This window comes from Triticum aestivum, chromosome 6B (genome assembly GCF_018294505.1).
Source record: "Triticum aestivum cultivar Chinese Spring chromosome 6B, IWGSC CS RefSeq v2.1, whole genome shotgun sequence".
Classification (NCBI taxonomy): Eukaryota; Viridiplantae; Streptophyta; class Magnoliopsida; order Poales; family Poaceae; genus Triticum; species Triticum aestivum.
In genome coordinates, this window is record NC_057810.1 from 359,787,579 (window position 1) to 359,803,750 (window position 16,172).

Here is a 16,172-nt window from a genome sequence, read left to right on the forward strand (position 1 = left end):
TTGAGGAGCCTCCTACTGGATTGATACCTTGGTTCTCAAAACTGAGAGAAATACTTACGCTACACTTTGCTGCATCACCCTCTCCTCTTCGAGGAAAACCAACGCAAGTTCAAGACGTAGCACCTGGATATACAACGATCCTCAAATCAGTTGCATCAACTGCTTCAAGTATCAGGGGCTACTGGTATATAATTATTAGAATTATACAAATGTGTACTTACCCGCATATCTTTCCAATATTGGTCAGTGGCTCGGGTAAGCCCATCTCGAGCAGCTCGGATGTATGCATCACCCGAGCTAAAGGTGTTGAAAGCCTCGTCTGAAAAACCAAGGTCGCGAAGAGCGGCCTGCCAGCGCCGATGATTCATGGCGCTTTCCACGTCAGAGTTTGTGACGGATACATCATCTGAATCCTCTGCAGAAGGATAATCCGGTGTCACTCCCGCGTCAGCCTCAGTCCTTGAGACAGGGTCCAGAATCTGGCTAGTGGAGGCATGACCGGCAGGATCCCCGGACATAGTCCAGCGAATGTTTTTCCTGATAAGATACAACAGATAGCGTCATACTTCAATGTGACAGCCAAGGAGCATATTTAAAAAACCATACCTCTTTGATAAAGGCTCGGTTGTGTTTTTATTTCCTTTCCTCTTCGAAGGCATGCCCAGCGTAGGAGCCGATCACCTGTGAGTCGCCTCAGGTGCAGCGTGGCGCGTCGATCGCCTCCATTTGGAGCACGAGATAGTGTGGTGGGTGAGGCAGAATGAGGAAATTCTTTCGAAGGAGAAGTCTCCTGATTACTTACATGTGAAGCAGGGAGAAGGCCGGGACAGTCAGCGGTGATGGCCACTTCCGTGTCGTCATGGCTCTCCTGGTAGAACACTCCATCCTCGAGCTCCATGAATATATCTAGATCCTCTTTGAATCCGGGGTCAAGGGCCTGGTCGTGGTCCTCTGGCTGTGGTGCGGGGCTGCGGAGATCCTTGGTGATCTTCCGCCATTCCTGTTACAAATGGATGGATTAATATTTAGGGTTAATTATCCTTTTGCCCTCAGTGGTGTCCATGTGCTCAGTTTTGCCCTCAGATGCGAATTGTGCTCAGTTTTGCCCCTAGTCCGTGCGCACCGACTCGTTCCGTGAACTCTGCCGTCTCCGTCAGGTCAACCTTTTGACTCGGCACTTACAGGTGGGACCAGGCGGCAGAAACGGCCAATTTTATTCAGACCGTTGCACGCGTGGCTTGTGGGACCCAGCAAAGAGCCGTTGAGCAAAGAGCCGTTGGCGGGTGTGCTATATAAGCGGGCGACAGCGGTGGTGACCACGGCGACAGAGAGCACGACGGTGGCCACGGCGAGAGAGAGAGCACGGCGGCGGGAAGCTAGCTGTGGAGGGCGCGGCGGCGTTGAGATCCCCTTCGGCTCCGAGCTCCATGTCTTCCTCAAGCTCCCACGCCACCTCGCGGATGCAGAGCCGGGCGCATGTGGACATGCCTGTCTTCGTCTGTCCGCGGTGCCGGGCGGGCGTTGATCGAAGGGTTTCTCAGACACCGAGGAACCAGAATCGTCCGTTCTATGTGTGCAGCGAGAATGGGGTAAGAATCGGGGCAATTGCACCATTTTTGTCGTCGAGATGTTTGAGCAATGGGTTGATCTGTTTAGTGTTCATGCAGGTGACATGCTTCTTTCTTTGGGTCGATGCTCTGGCCAAGACTCTGATGAATGAACTGCAAGAAGAGCATGAAGAATGGTTGTGCATGTTGCCACGAACGGCAGTGGCCACACCACGAGCTCCGAAAGAAGAGATGGATGGCGAAGCACGCACTGACAGAGAGCTAGCTATTGAGCTTAGGATGTTGAAGAAGAAGGTTAGGAAGCTTGAAGATCAAGCACTACCAATACCCATTTGCAAATACTTTTGGGCATTTGTAGGTATGGTAATCACACTGGTTGTAATGTTGAAAATGTATGGAAAGGCATGAATTATGAAGGAATTTGTAATCTTGAAATTGTTTGAGAAATTCACCTAGTTTAAATGTTGGTTAAAGTTGTTTAAATGTTGAAACAAAAAGAGAAGAAGTGACCAACATTTAAATATGTTGGAAAAAAAGAGAAGAAATTAGGAATTCAGAAACTTTTGATCAATGAAATGCAGCTCTCTGCTCTGCCTTTCTGTCCAAACAAAGGTTGCTCTTGGGCCAAATTCAGAGCGTAGAGCCAAGTGCAGGCTAGACTAATTAGGCCCATTCAGGGGTTTTCTTGCGTATTTTTCTGTTTTCTATTCTGATTTAATTTAGGCAGTAAATCATAATGCTGAAACTTTTTGTGGAAGCTAATTGAATTATTCCGGAGCCAAACAATTAATGTTAGAAATTTTTTGGAGCTGTTAATTAATCCAATTCAAATACACCGTGATTTAAATCAAAGACCAAAATGTCATGAAAAATGCGCCTCAGCTCTGGTAGAGGTTTACGCGAGGTGCCAAAATAAATGAACATTTTTTAAGGGCATTACATTGAGAAAAACATAATATGTCTAAAAAATGAAGGGTGGAAAATGCACAAAAAATTGGTGCGCCTGGGGACTCGAACCCAGGACCGCGTGGGTTTGTGGTGTTTAGGGCTACGCTGGTAACCGCTAGGACAGATGGCAAGACTTTGACATGGGTAGGGAAAGAAGGTATACATAGTGAGACTATGAATTTTTTTTTAAAAAAAAATAGTGAGACCGTGAATGTTGCACACGCGTGAGAGTGGTTTTCCTTTGTTTTGCACTTAAATTTTGGAGGGTTGGAAGGTTGAAAATGTATGTTGCACTACCACATGATTTTGGTCAGAGTGGCACTTGGTTTAGGGTTAGAGTGGCACTTGGTTTAGGATTTAAAGGGAATAAATTTGCATGTTAGTTCATGACTTTTTGTTTGAATGAAACAGAGGGCTTCTCACCCCCTCCAAAAACCACAAGTTCTCGAACTTCATGACTTGTTTAGGGAAGAAATGATAAGTTTGGGCACGGACATTTTTTAACACACATAATAAGATGGAACACACCGTACCATTACAACTTAGATAAGTTCACGGACAGTTCACGGACACATGATGAAACATGACACGACACGACACGACATAGAAAAGCAACAAAATAAAAAACCAAACATGACGAGCTTGACTCCGGGCTTGAACATCTTCATCTTGACCTCCTTCTTCCACCTTGGCCGCGCGCGCCCCTTCAACACCGTCTTCATCTTCACACCTCCTCCTCCTCGTCGTAGGGAAGGGAGTGCATCTGGCCTGGAGCGGGGAAGATGCGCTCGTAGTTGGTGTAGATGTTGTAGACGGTGAAGAAGATGGCCTCGCAGCCGCACCAAAAGACTTGGCCGAGGAGCTCGCGCGCGTCAAATGGGTTGGTGAAGGTGACCGTGAGCAGTAGGAGGATGCCGCCGCGGTCACGAACCTCGTTGAGGGTGAACATCCTCGGCGAGCCCCGTGGGAGGTGGGCATAGCCGGCTCTGAGGAAGGCGCGGGTGAGTTCGACGAAACCCCTCCACCTTGAAATAGCCCACACACGGAGCTCCCTCTCCACGAGCACGCCCGGTGGGTAGCGCAGCTCCGGCACCACACGCGGACGGCTGAAGGTCGGCCCGTTGAACTGCATCTTCTTCACTTGGTCTCGCTTGGGGAGGGCTCGGTCGCTTGGGTGTTTGAAGTTGGAGAGGATCGGATCTGGCTTGTGGGTGGGAGAGGAAGAGAGGCACCCCATTTATAGGCCTGTGGGTGGGAGAGGAAGAGAGAAAGGATGAGAACGGTGCGTGTGTGAATCCGGACGCGTGTGTGTATCCGTTACGTTTTGCACACTTAAATTTTTGCACGAAAACGATGCATCTTTGACCGGGCAGTGCATGTGAACCGATGCCCTGAACCACCTAGCTCGCCTCGCTAGCCTAGCTCGCCTAGCGCGCCTCGCTCGCCTCACTCGCATGCATGCACGTCGCCGCCTCCCGCGCATGCGCAAACCCACGTAGCCGCCTCCATGCATGCAAGGCCTGGAAAGGCTGAGACGGGCTATTTACTGCAGTCTCAGGCCCAGACAACGAGACGGCCCAACGGTCCATCCAGCGCGCCCGATATTTGTTAAAAAAACAATCTCCCAGCCAATCAGATTGCATCTCGCGGATCGCCCCCCTCCTCCCCGCAGATTCCTTCTAGAAGGGTTAGATCGACGGCCCTTGATCACCGCTAGGGTTAGATGAACGGTCCTTATTCAGCGCTAGGGTTAGCGGGGTTTGGGAGGGGTTTGGAGCAGTCAAAGCTATGTTTGACCAGATTTCAAATGAGCATAATAAATTAAATAAAAATCAGAAAAATGAAAAACCTGCGCACATAGTCTTCTTATGTCATATACTAACGATTTAAGTTGATAAACAAGCTTTACATACATTTAAATGATAAGTTCATGTGTATTGTATGATATCTCGAGTATCTCAAACTCTCTTGTATGAAGTGAAGAGAAGTGTTTTGGGGAAATGAACATGAAAATTTCAAAAAACTCACCACAGCTTCATTTTGGAGTGACTAAGAAGGATCCAGGCTTAGTTTTTCATTTTGATGTTTTACACTTGTTTAAATCTTGGTCAAAGTTAAGTTTGACCAGAATTCAAATGAGCAAAACAAATTTAAAAAAAATCAAAAAATGGAAAAACCAGCGCACATAGTCTGTACATATAGAATATATGTGTAGGAAAGTTATTTGACTGATTTAGATAAGGTCGAAAAAAACCTTGCTTAGAAATGAGGCCGTTTACCCTACCTTTGGACCCCTCTTTTTAGCACATTTTTCATGAAAATTTCAAAAACCTCACCACAACTTCATTTTGGATTGACTAAGAAGTATCCAGGCTTAGTTTTTCATTTTGATGTTTTAGACTTGCTTAAATCTTGGTCAAAGTTAGGTTTGACCAGAATTTAAATGAGCAAAATAAAATTCAAAAAAATCAAAAAAAGGAAAAACCATGTGCTCATTCAAACATCATCCAACAGATATTTAAACATCATGTCAAACATACTTCTAACATAGGTCCAACATCATCCAACAGAAATACAACATGTCAAGTGATAAATGTTTCATAATACAACATCATTCCTTATTCATAATGTTTCATAATTGTTCATAGATAGCGTTGGGGCTTCTGTCTGTTCCTTGAGCTTCTTGTCATCACTTTGCTCCTCGTGCACCTTGTGCTCATTGTTTCTTCTCTTCTTCTCTTGGTTGTCGGTACCTTGCGCGTCTTCTTCAAACCTACCATAGAGCTGTGCAAAACATAAAGGGTCCAAACATAAACGGTAATGAGATCGTGTCAAGTGATAGATGTACAGTAGTATTTGACCCTTGCAAGATTTACATACCTAGCAGAACTCACAACAACAGAAGGTTGGTCACCATTTGGAGCCTCACTTGGATCATCATTTGGAGCCTCACTTGGATCACCATGATCACCATTTAGAGCCTCACTTGGATTACCATTTGGAGCCTCACTTGAATCCGGCTGTTGACCATCATTTTCATCATCTGTTGAGGCAACCGGCTGTTGACCAACATTTTCATCATCTGTTGAGGCAACCGGCTGCTGACCAACATTTTCATCGAAGCCTTCATCGAAACTCTCTCCGAATGCTGGATCTACTGTGTTATCACAATACTTACCGAAATGACCAGACCCACCACATCTTGTGCACTTACGCTTCCTCGCTCCAAGTCCAGCTCCTTCGCTGCGAGGTCTTATTCGACTCTTCCTTGGTCTACCTGCTGCTCTCTTCAGAACTGGAGCGCAAAGCTTGAATCCAGGGTCCACCATGTCCCATTGTTGTTTTCCCTCCATAGCAGGCAAGGCATAAGCATATGTGGCTTTGAACCTTGCAACAGAGTAGTAATCATGCACATACTGCTGTATGTTCCCTGCTGGACCTGGGAGAGAAGTGATGAAAAACAAGGCATGAATGCATGGCAACCCAGTTATCTGCCATTGCCTACAACTGCAAGTTCTAGCTTCTAAATCCACTGGATATCTCCATTCCCTCTTCTCTTTATCCAAATATGATATCTCTGCTGTGGTACCCGAGCAAAGCGTCATGTTCATTTCCAAGCCTGTTGTCTTCTGCTTCAGTTCATTCATCACGGCAGGGATGATAATGTGGCCCATGAATTTTGCCTCGGCTATTCCTGCACGATAATGAAATTTCTGCATGTATTCTATCCTTATTCTGTCAAGCAAATCCACCACATAATGACCCTTTAGTTTCCGGATCGTTGAGTTGAAAGACTCTGCTAGATTATTGTGCACATAGTCAACTTTGCTCACTTCACTGAATTGGCTTCTGGCCCATAACTTGGAGTGGTGTGTTTCCAAGTATTCTTTCACTTTGGGATTCATGTATAACTGCCTCAAGTGGTAGTTGTGCTTCTTCACACTGCATGTCAAAGATGCTGGCCATAAATTGTCGGTATACACCTTTCCTTTGAATTTCTTCATGAAATTTGCAGCAAGGTGACGCATGCATTCCCTATGCTCTACTCCAGGGAACACATTGTCCACGGCCACTTCTAAACCTTTGCAGGCATCTGTATGAATGACCAACCCATTGGGATGTGCAATAGCCCGGCGGAGATTATGCAAAAACCAAGTCCAGCTCTCCTCAGACTCTGTCTCTAGCACACCATAGGCAACTGGAAATACAAAACTATGTGCATCAACTGCACAAGCTGCTACTAACTGTCCTTTAAACCTTCCTGTGAGAAAAGTGGCATCAATAGCCAAATAAGGCCTGCAGCCTGCCAAAAAACCCCGGCGACAAGCCTCAAAGCAGACAAAAACCCTTCTAAAACATTCCTTGGTCTTTGTCACTCCCCTGAATGTGTACTCCACGGTGTGGTGATCAATATCTACAATACTACCTGGGCTTGTCCTCTCCACTTCACCTTTGAATGAATACAACAATTGAAAACTTTCCTGCCAGTTACCATAAATAGAATCCATAGCATGTTGTTTACCATTGAACAACCTCATGTATGGTAAATCTATCTTGAACTTATCTTTGATGTTCTTCTGCAATTCCTTTGGACCCACTTGCTGGTTTTCTTTCACCCACTTTTTTACTTCTTCTGCCACCCATCTTGACTTGGCTCTACTGATTGTATCCTTCCTAAGGGTTGATTCCTGACATGTGTGCTTAAAAGGATTCACTTTGACCTGAACATTAGTGCTATTCCGCATTTTAGCTGCAAGCAGCCTCCATGGACAACCCTCAGTCGGACAGTGCACTCTGTAACGTACTTGATCGCTCTTGTCAACTTTGAAAGTACGTTCTACCTTGATGCAGTATGTCACAAGTGCATTTCTACACTCATTCATGGATGCAAAAACTGTACCTTCTTCCATTTGAGGGTTCAAAGGGTCCCATTGAACAGCTGCAAGGTCTTCGTCCTCACCCATCGCGTCATCATCCACACGGACTGCATTGTGAGCCTCATCTTGGTTTTCAGCCCTAGGTGCCCGTCGTAAATTCTGAATAACATCAGAATATAACTTCTCTTCATCAACCCCAGAATTGTAGCCATCAGGCTCCACTTCAAGGGGGACCCTACTGCTGTTGCCCACACTTGTCGAGCCACCACGTCGCCGTGCACCAACTGAACTGTTCTGGCTAGAGATGCCATTACGACGACTTGATTCTCCCCGAGATGTTGCACCCGCCATCCTAGGTCCAAATGCCTGCTCAAGCACATCAACTTGCAGCCTCACATGGAAATTATCTTTCTCTTTATGCCTAACAAACATGGTAGCTAGCTCTTCATCATTACTAACTGTCACCCAATTCTTTCCCCCATCATAGTATTTGTAAACCACTTCATCAAGCAAACCCCAAGGATATTGGCTACAAATTACCTCCCCAAATTGTCTGAAACTCCAATTACTAGCCATTGGCAACCGATAATCAAAACCTCCTTGGTATTTCTTCTTATCCTTTGCATCGAACATGTACCGGTCCCTTCTAATGTGCACCATGAAAGCAAACCGCAACTCCATCCTAACCGGCGAAAAACAGAGACGCAATCAGCACACTAATTGGGCAAACCTACTCGAATCGAGTGTTCAAATGCACAACTAAGCTCAATCTAAACAAGAGGCGAGACTTACCCCTCGGGAACCCAGTCGTGGACGCGGCGGATCTCCGGCCCGATGCCTGCCTCGCCAAATACTCCGGGGTCGCCGCTGCTCTCCATTTCGCCCTAGGGTTCTTCCTCCTAGTTCAAATAGCTCCAGCAGCCCCCACCTTTGAGCGCTCCGGCCGGGCGCACGGAAGGAGGCCGCGCCGCGGGTCGAGCAGGTGGCGGGCGCCCCACCCGTGGCGTCGCAGGAAGGTGGTGGGCGTCACAATGAGCCGTGGAGCGTAGGCGCGGGGAGGTAGCGGCGGAGCAGGGCGTGCAGCTGGTGGCGGGGCATGTGCTGGCCGCGGCGCAGGTGGCGGCGGCGGCGGCGCACGACAGCCGGCCGGGCGGATGGGTGTGAGCTAGAATGATTTGGGGATTTAGTTGCAGGGGCCTACATGTCAGCTCCGGACCCACGTCCACGCGGTCCCACGTGTAAGCTCCGGACCCACAACTACTAACGCCGGCGGACGGAATGGACTCAAATATGGCCGTTTGGCCTCGTCGTAGTTGATGTGCACGGACTAGGGGCAAAACTGAGCACAATTCGCATCTGAGGGCAAAACTGAGCACATGGACACCACTGAGGGCAAAAGGATAATTAACCCTAATATTTATGGAAAGTGACTCAGGGAGTAAATTGAGTGGAGTAGTGGGATGGAAACTCACCCAGCTGGGAGGATTGTACATGCAAAATCCATCTCTGCACTTAATGTGGATGAACTCCTCTTTCTCCCCCTTGTATAGTCCAGCCAGTATTTTGGCCAAAGCGGCGGGGGTATCTGGACCCTTCCGACCGCAGCAGGTGGCGTCATCTTCTCCATTATAGTGCCACATGGGATGCCCTATGTATTGAAGTGGCTGGACCCCCATACTATGGATGTCGCCATAACCTCGACTATTGACAATCCGGACCGGGAAAGCGTCTTTATCTTGCTCATCAATTGACGGACTTCTGTGCTATCTTCCTCCCCGAGGCTCCAGGGGTGCCAGCTGTGGCGTTTCTTCAACGGAGCACTTGAAAATTCAGGAAGAACCATTCGGATTGGGTCGGGAAGGGAGATGTCCTCAATATAGAACCATTCGGAAGGCAACTCTTCGGATGCCTTCTTCGGCGTGCCGGACAGGTATCCGGTCCCGGCGATGCGCCATACCTCGGCACCGCCCACTTGAAATATTGATCCCTCTTGATTACGAGGGACGAGGCAAAACAGTTTCTTCCATAAATCAAAATGGGCCTCACAACCCAAGAATAGCTCACAAAGAGCAACGTAACCCGCAATGTGCAGGATGGAGGCAGGAGTGAAATTGTGCAGTTGGAGGCCATAAAACTCCAGAAGCCCTCGAAGGAATGGATGGATTGGAAATCTGACACCTCTCAACAAGTAGGGAACAAAGCATACTCGTTCCCCCTGGATGGATTGGGGAAATTCTCCGCCTATGCCCCACCGTTGAAGGAAGCCAATCTGGCTCGAACGGGGACTAGATCTGCGGGGGGAAGAAATCCCTGTGTTTGTAGCTTTACTAGCTGATTGTGGGATACGAAACACTTTTCCCAATCTCCTTTTTGGGGCCGTGGGGCGGGAGGAAGAGCTGGGAGTGCTAGCCATGTTGGAGTGGTTTCTACTGGCAAGCTCTGAGGATTCCTCGCTTGGTGTGGACTGGATTTGAAGATCCCCATCTCTTTAAATAGACAAATTTCTTACATGGTCAGGGTGGTATGTGCAAAAATGCCCTGACCTCTCGTATTCGCTCGACACGTGGAAGCTGAAATCATGAAGGTGCAGAAGCCAATGAGCGCAACATTAAATGAAAAGCCGGATACTGCTCTTTAAGTCAGGTACTTTGAAGTAATCAGAGAAGGAACCCGCCTTGCAATGCCGAAGACAATCTGCGTATCGGACACCTCATCATTGAAGCCTGGTTTGGGTGCTACTGAGGGAGTCCTGGATTAAGGGGTCCTCGGACGGCCGGACTATTAACATGGGTTGGACTATTGGGCTATGAAGATACAAGACATAAGACTTCTTCATGTGTCCGGATGGGACTCTCCTTTGCATGGATGGCAAGCTTGGTGATTCGGATATGTAGATTCCTTTCTCTGTAACCGACTTTGTATAACCCTAGTCCCCTCCGGTGTCTATATAAACCGGAGGGTTTAGTCCGTAGAGCCAATCATAATCATATAGGCTAGACTTCTAGGGTTGTTACGATCTCGTGGTAGATCAACTCTTGTAATACTCATACTCATCAAGATCAATCAAGCAGGAAGTAGGGTATTAGCTCCATAGAGAGGGCCCGAACCTGGGTAAACATCGTGTCCCCCGCCTCCTATTACCATCAGCCTTAGACGCATAGTTCGGGACCCCCTACCCGAGATCCGCCAGTTTTGACACCGACAGGAGGATATATCGCCGACGATTCTGAGTCGTGTGGGATGGACCCCCCCCCCTATCGCACACATAGGCAAGGCGATGGGTAAAAAACCATTTGTATAGGATGTCTCTGCACCAGTGCATCTTCTTCTTCTCTCCAGCAAGCACAAATATGTTAATCATGGTGCTTCTCAAGTTATCTTAATCATTGACCTCGGGATTTGAGAGTGTACATGAGGATATGGCATAGAGTGTCATATGTAGGAAGCAAATCGTTGATAGATTCAACGACACAAGACATCTCCTCCTTATACGAAAACGATATCTCATCCTTGGTCCACCTAGTCTCCCTAACATGTCCAAACCTATCATGCTCCTCGAGATAGAATTGTTAAGGTGATATATGAAAACTTAGCCATAGGGGCATTGCACTCACGGGTGCCAGACATCCAATATAAGATTCTTGCAGCATCATTGTCAAAGAAGATCATAGCATAGAACTAGATCACTAGATCCTTGTTGTACGGGTGGCTGAAAGACACAAACAAATTGAGTTCAAATAGAACAAGAGCATCATATACTATGGGATATATGTGAGAATTGTCCCAAAGATTAGTCACATTAACTTGCTTGTGCAGTGCAAACTTCTTCCCTTTGGTCATCAAAAGGTCATAGTAGACTTTGTGATATAAGATGTTCTTGAACCCTGGATCAACATCACTGTCATTGTCACGAATGTAGGGATCCTCATGTATGTAGACCTAGTAGCGAGGCTTGTGCCAATGTGAAATAGGCAATGCTTTGGGATAAGGTCTAGCTGGAAATATGTCCTCATTCCCTTCACCCTCTTCGTACTCATTCTACTCATCACCTTCATTTCCCTCCGCCTCATAGTGAGCATAACCCTGAGAGTCATACTCCACATCATCTGTCTCTACATCGGATGCCCCTATCACTCGAGCCATGGTTGTAGCCCTAGCAGTGTTGCAGTAGCAGAAGAACACTAATCAAGACCCTCTCACCATTGATGATGGATGGAGACAATAAATTGTGCGATGTCAATCCTTGGCATTGTCCTGATACGTCTCCAATGTATCTATAATTTTTTATTGTTCCATGCTATTATATTATCAATCTTGGATGCTTTATATGCATTTATATGTTATTTTATATCATTTTTGGGACTAACCTATTAACCTAGTGCCCAGTGCCAGTTGTTGTTTTTTGCTTGTTTTTGGCTTTCACAAAATTAGTATCAAACGAAGTCCAAGCGGAAAAAAATCTTTGGATTAATTTTTTCTGGACCAAAAGGGACCCTACAAGCTTCAGTAGGAGACCAGACGAGATAAGAGAGAGCCACAAGCTCGAGGGGCACTCCCCTGAGCTTGTGGGTCCCATGCAGCTCCATTTGACCTAATTCCACTTCTATAAATTCGGAAATATTCCCAAACCAACAAAGAGCTACCCGAAACACTTTTTCCACTGCCAAAAGCTTCTGTTCTTCCGTGATCCCATCTAGAGGCCTTTTCCAGTACAGTGTCGGAAGGGGAATCAATCATGGAGGGCTTCTGCATCATACTTGCTGCCTTCTGATGATGAATGATTAGTTCACCATAGACCTAAGGGTCCATAGCTAGTAGCCAGATGTCTTATTCTCTCTCTATCTCTCTCTTTGATCTTCAATACAATGTTCTCCTCAGCGTTCTTGGAGTTCTATCCGATGTAACCTTCTTTTTGTGGTGTGTTTGTTAGGATACGGTGAATTGTGGGTTTATGATTTGAATATTGATAAGAAGTAATTGAGTCTTTTCGGAATTTTATTATGCATGATGTTTATAGCTTTGTATTTTTCTCCGATCTATCTGTTTGGTTTGGCTAACTAGATTGATTTATCTTCAGCGGGAGAGGTGCTTTGCGATGGGTTCAATCTTGCGGTGCTCTATATCCCAGTGACAGGAAGGGGACAAGACACGTATTTGTATTGTTGCCATTAAGGGTAAAACGATGGGGTTTATTCATATTGATTGGGTTTACTTTCTCTACATCATGTCATCTTGCTTAAGGCGTTACTCCGTTTCTCATGAACTTAATACCATAGATGCATGCTGGATAGCGGTCGATTGGTGGAGTAATAGTAGTAGATGCAGGAAGGAGTCAATTTACTTGTCTCGAACGTGATGCATGCCTATATACATGATCATTGCCTTGGATATCATCATAACTATGCGCTTTTCTATCATTGCCAAATAGTAATTTTTTCACCCACTGTATCCTATGTGTTCGAGAGAAGTGTCATCTTGCTTAAGGCATTACGCCGTTTCTCATGAACTTAATACCATAGATGCATGCTGGATAGCTGTCGCTTGGTGGAGTAATAGTAGTAGGTGCAGGAAGGAGTCAATTTACTTGTCTAGAACGTGATGCATGCCTATATACATGATCATTGCCTTGGATATCATCATAACTATGCGCTTTTCTATCAATTGCCCAACAGTAATTTGTTCACCCACTGTATGCTATGTGTTCGAGAGAAGCCTTACCTTAATCATATTATAAAAAACAAAATTCCTTTGCTTTAATTTTGTTTCTTTTTTTTGTTTTGTAATTTATCCATCTACCTATACAACACCATGTTCAAGTAGAGATTATGGCGGGGTGAAAGAGAATACATTGATGCATGGAGAGGGTGAAAGATGTTGATGCAGCGGCGAAGTTGATGGAGATGATTGTAATCACGATGGTTCCCCCAACGGTGCTCCGGTGCCACCAGGAGAGGGGGGAGAGAGGCCCCCCTCCTTCTTCTTGCTAGGCCTTCCCCTAGATGGGAGAAGGGTTCCCCCTCTGGCCCTTGTACTCCATGGCTCCCGGAGGGTGGGAGCCTCTCCGAGATTGGATCACCCCTCCTCTGTTTTTCTTTGTTTTTGCGACTTTCTGGAACTGTTTTTGAGGTCGATCACCGTTTCTTAAATAGCCGGAGACCCGTAACTCTAATCGAACTGAAATTTTTAGACGATTTGTTTCCCAAAAATTAGTGTTCTTATGCCCGAAGGAGACCTCCAAGCGCCATACGGTCTCCCCACATGGTGGGCCCCAGACTGCGCGAGCCGTCCATGTGGATCCCATGAATGTCGTCTTGCATTGATTCTTCCGCAAAAATTCAGATATATTCCAGAAAATCCACAAATCATTTCAGGTCATTCCAGCTCCATGATTTTTTTCACCTAAAAACACCAAAACAATAGAAAACAGGAACTGGCCTTTGGCGTTGGGTTAATAGGTTAGTCCAAATAAAAATAATATAAATTGTTGCCAAAAATATGTAAAAGTGGTGTGATAATTGCATGAAACAATCCAAAATTATAGATACGTCGGGCACGTATGAACACTCAACATGGTATTCGGCATAGATTCACGAAGGTAAAGCAAATATCCAATCATAGAATGATATACCTAATGATCCACTTTTTGGATCTAGATCAAGTTGCATTTATTGACATGGGTGTTTCACGGGCTTAGCATCTTCCATTTTAAACCTCTTGAGCATGTCTTCGATATATTTGGCTTGGTTGATGAAGGTTCCTACTTTCAAATTTCAATTGCTTGACTTGAACTCCAAGGAGGCAATGAAGAACTTACTCTCCCATCATAGACATGAAAAAATCCTTGGTCATAAGATTTCAAAACTCAACATTACAAGCATGGTCAGTAGCCCCAAAGATATTATCATCAACATATATTTTTCTCCTTTTACCCTCTTCATAAAGAGTGTGGAATCTATTATCCCCATCTCAAACCCCTTCATGCCTAGAAACCTCGTAAGGTGATCATAACAAGCACGAGGTGCTTGTTTAAGTCCATAGAGCACCTTATGAAGTTAATAGACGTCAGTGGGGTGATCGGGGTTTTCCAAACTGTGAGGTTTTTTTAAATAGACCAATTCACTAAGAAGACCATTAAGAAATGCACTCTTAACATCATTTGATACAATTTGAAATTGTGATGAGATGCATATGCAAGCAACATATGCATGACATATGAATGGACTCAAGACGGGGACGAGGCGAGGTTTCACCAAAATCCAAACCTTCAATGTGGGAACTCTTGTGCCACTAACCTTGCCTTGTTTCTTGTGACCATGCTCATGTTGTTTGTTCTTGAAGACTCATTTGGTCCCAATGACATTATGGTCTCTTCCTTTGGTCCTCTCCATAAGAGACCAAACTTTGTGGTTGCTGTAGTTGTTGAGGTCCTCATGCATCAACCCTATCCAGGGTCATCTAGAGCATCTTATACATTGAGGGTCTCAAAATAAGAGACAGATGAGTGATGTTCACAAAATTTTTTCAAACATTTATAAGTAGTTACGCCTTTTGAGATGCTCCCAAGGATGTTTGTTGGTGAGTTGTTGTGAAGTTTTCATCTTGGATGCTAGTTTTTGCTTATTCTTTTCAAGTTCATCTTCATTGGTTTTGATCGCATAGTAGCTTGAACTTGCACTTGAGCTAGATATTGGGTCTTAATATTTGGTCGATCATCACTTGGTTGTTCTTGCCCTTGATCTTGCTCGGGAACATGAGGGACTTGATCTTGTTCTTGAATAGGAACTTGATCTCTCATAGCATCTTAGAGCATCTACAACTAGACCTCCTATACTCGCCCCAAACGCCCGGACGGGCTGCCCGGTCAGTGCCCGAACGAAAAAATACCACCCAACCAGGTGCTCCATTTCCGGCCCAAACTCCCAGACTGACAGACACTCCCAATATACAGCCCAAATTTGGGGCGGATATGGGGACGCCTGGATGCGCCCACCATGTCAGATACGGCCCACTCTGGCCCACCCGACCCCACATAAATTTGACCCTAACCGCATTCCACTCCACTCCCACACTACCAAGCTTCTCTCCGGCCAGCTTCGGCATTCTCCTCCATGGCGGCGACTGGATCCGACTCTGACATGTCCGGATCCGAGGACTAGGAGCTCATCCCTTGCAGCCCTAAGGAGCAGATGGCCGTCAGCGCTGCTTTCCGATGCTCCTGAGGGGGAGTGCGCCCTCTCGCGGTCTTCAATGAGCTGGCAGGAATCCATTTCCCAACTGGCGGTCGGATCCGAGTCTGGCGGATCCGGGGCCAGAGGATCTCGGCGCGCGCCGTCGACAACGGTCACCACGGCCACATGGCGCAACCCCGCCATGCCGCCGGAACCTTTTAGCTGGCACCTCGTCCCCGCGACATCGGGCGCCAAAACGGAGGTCATTTACGCCTCCATGACGAGATGCGAATCAGAACAGGAGGCGCGACGCTCGAGTGCGTCTTCAAGCGAAGGCGGCTACCGCAACCCTCGTGACGCAGGCGGCCACGGCAGCACACGAGGCGGAGGAGGCTCCGGCAGCCTGTGAGGTGGCATTGGGGGAATCCCTCCGTGCCCACATAGCCGAGAAGCGACGGAGGAGGGCGGTCAAGGCGATGGCAAAAGACCAAAGTCGGGCAGTTCGCGCCATGGCCGGACTACCCCACCCACATGGAGGAGGAAGACGAGGACGGCAACGGATCGGACAACAAATCGGACAGCTCCGCTAGTGAGCAGAGTCGCCTCGATCC